The sequence below is a fragment of the Nannospalax galili genome, unplaced genomic scaffold (assembly GCF_000622305.1).
Source record: "Nannospalax galili isolate Female #2095 unplaced genomic scaffold, S.galili_v1.0 scaffold970, whole genome shotgun sequence".
Lineage (NCBI taxonomy): Eukaryota > Metazoa > Chordata > Mammalia > Rodentia > Spalacidae > Nannospalax > Nannospalax galili.
The window spans coordinates 575,161-578,289 of record NW_008328699.1 but is presented as its reverse complement, the minus strand read 5'-3'; positions in this window follow the sequence as shown (position 1 = coordinate 578,289).

The following is a 3,129-nucleotide window of genomic DNA, read 5'->3' as shown; positions in this document are numbered from 1 at the left end:
CCGCTGTAGTTTGGCTCCAGCGACGGTTCCAGGTAGCGTTGCGGGCCCCGGGGGGGAGGGGCTGCGCCCTGCCGGGTCCCCCGCCCGCATGCACCCGGAGCCCGGACTCGGCGTGGACTCCGGGGCGCCCCCACCCCGCCCTGTCCCCAGGGCCGGGCCCGAGGGACGGCTTGTAGTTTGGCTCCAGCGACGGTTCCAGGTAGCGTTGCGGGCCCCGGGGGGAGGGGCTGCGCCCTGCCGGGTCCCCCGCCCGCATGCACCCGGAGCCCGGACTCGGCGTGGACTCCGGGGCGCCCCCAACCCGCCCTGTCCCCAGGGCCGGGCCCGAGTGCCGGCAGAGCCCGTGCAAGTCCCATCAGGTCGACTCACACTTCACACACTCACACACACACACACCCCGCCCCTCCTCGCTCGCTCTCTCTCACACACACTTTCTGCTCACACCCCGCCCCCTTCGCGCCCCAGACCCGGGCGGAGCCCCCCGCAACCTTTAAAAAAAAAAAAAAAGCAAGCTTATACTTAAAAAAATCTTTTGGCGCCATATTAATGACGTACTTAAAATTTGCCATTTCTCCCTGCGTCAAAAAGACGTTTCTTTGCAAATAACAGCCCGGAGGCGACACTCGCGGAGGAAGAGGAGGCTTGCACCGGCCACCCCGCCCCCCTCCCCGCCGGAATCCAGCGCTGGAAGACCCTCGCCCTGTTTCGGAATCACTGCTTTTAAAATCCGAATAGAATAAATAGCGTGGCTTTTTTTTTTTTTTTTTTTTTTTGCAGCGCCAGAAGTGAGCAGAAAGTGCTGGCAGGAGTGCCGGGGAGGGGCGCGCACGGGTCTGGGGGAGGGGGCGCGGCTCTGCTCCCCCACCCACACCTAATGGAAACTAACGTGCCGGGCTAGGGGAAACTTGAAATTGTGGGCTAGCTCAACGAAAAAAGGGACTATCCGTAGTGGGGTCCCTCCCGGGGCTGGTGACCCCTCCCCCCACGGGTGCCTCCAGGCGCCGGGGGCTGCTCTGCATTTCCGGAGGGGGGGGCTGGTGAGGCTTGGGTGGCTGTAAGCCCTAGGCTCCGTAGGAGTTTGCCCCCGGGCAGCCCCTTCCTCCAGGCTGGTCCTACTTAGTCTCCCCACCCCTAAAGGGTTAAAAACCGAGGGGCAACTTCTCAGGGCTGGTACCAGGCAGAGAAGCGGGGCGCCCCTCTCCCCACCCTTCGCCTCCGCGCCCCTCCTCCTCCGACTCCACTTCCCGACTTGACCTTGTGGTGCACAAACAGTGCTCTCCAATCCTCGCAGTTTCTGGAAGAAGAGCCTGCGCTCGCCAGGCGGGCGGGCTGTCGGGCGGCTAGCGGCGGTGGCGGGGCCTTGGGTCTGTTCCCTGAGCTGCGGGCCACACCCACCCTGCCCGCTGCGCCCGCGGAGCTCACCTTCTCTCTAGGAAGGAAAAGGGCAGGCCTCCTGGATGTAGGCGTGGGGGGGCCACTTTATGCCTCCTGGGAATGCCCCCAGCTGGGGAGGTTGACTGGCCTTGGGCTGAGGTTTGGGGGAGACTCCAGAGCCTGGTCCAGCACTTCAAGGCATGTCACCCTGGCCAACGTTTTTTGCCCCCTCCCTCTTGGCTGCCCCTTCGTGATGATCCAATGATTGTTTTGTTTTGTTTTCCCAACTCATCTTTGGTTTTGAAGGCAGGTGGGTAAGTTCTGAATCCCTTTCCCTCTCCAAGACAGGTTGTTTATTTTTCCTTTCCCCTCCACCCGGCTCCCATGGAAGGATAAATACTCAATTTACATAAGATGACATTTATGTGACAATTAAGAAGATTCCCCGATGGAATGTTGTGAACACATTTGCTTATAGGAGAAATAAATCTAATAATAAACAAACTCATAATAACAGCTCAACTCCTCCGACAGGGTGGATTGTCTACATAACAGGGCTGTGATGAAATAAGTACTTTTTGCAACAAGAAAGAAATATGAACTCCAAGGGCGCCACCAGCAGAATCTCTTCTTCGGTCACCATTCACAAAATGTGAGGAGGCTTCTCCAGCACCTTAACACCGCACAGTCAGACCTGCCTCTCAGTGGTCAGTTAGTTGAGAAGACTCCCAGGCCAAAGTCAATGGCCTGCTAACAGGTGTCCCAGGCTGGGAGAGCCTGAGAGCCGTTAAATGTCTGGCTTCTGATCCTGGCTTTACCTTTCAGAAGCTGTGAGAAACGGACCAGTCTGTTTTCCACCTTTGTGAGCTGAAGATTTCTGAGACCACATGTGCACAGATGCGTGTATATAAATACGTAAATTTACATCCTGTGTGTGTCAAGCAGGACCTGGCTAAGAATGCACTGAACACCTGAGTACTTTGCTAATGTTTCATTTTTTTTTGCTTTCCTTGTTGCTGAACCCAGGGCCTTCCTCGTGCTAGGCAAGAACGACAGGACCCTGATTTCTGTCTTCCTCTCTGTGATTATGTATTACAAGAGTATCGGTAGAAAGAGGCTCTGAATAGAAAACTGAGAAATGGGCCACATGGTCAAGGTCCAGGCGTCAGTCTCAGCCATGTGTCTGGGATGTGGGTAGAGGCACGGTTTACAGAGGCAGAGTCTAAAGGGAACCTCTGTTGCCAGGGGTTTCCATGCAGGAGAGGACAGAACAGGCTGTTTCTCCTACCCATCAGGAGCCCAGATTCTGGGATGGGAAAATGTTTTCCCAAGCAGCTGTAAAATGACCTCCAGAGGTGGAAGACGGGATGGGCGGGTCATGAGCATCTGCTTTGAGCTGTGCCCTTTGCAAACTATTCCATTTCATGCTCACAAAAGCCCATCTCACCTGTTCAGAGAGGTTTAGTAACTCACCAGGAATCACACAGCTAGAAGTGATGGTGAACAGCAGTCTGAAACTCCAGTTCCAGGGGATCAGGCGCCCTCTTCCGCCCTCTTCTGGCCTCCACGGGTATTGCACAGCCTGGGTGCACTTACAGACATGCAGGCAATACTCATTCAAATAAAATAAAAATAAAATATAAAACTCCTCAATTGTGATTAAAAGTCTCACAAATCATTAACTTTCTGGAGAAAAAAAATGAGAAGAAACAGCTCATGGGGAAACAACCAGTCATCAGTGTGTTGTAGTTCTAA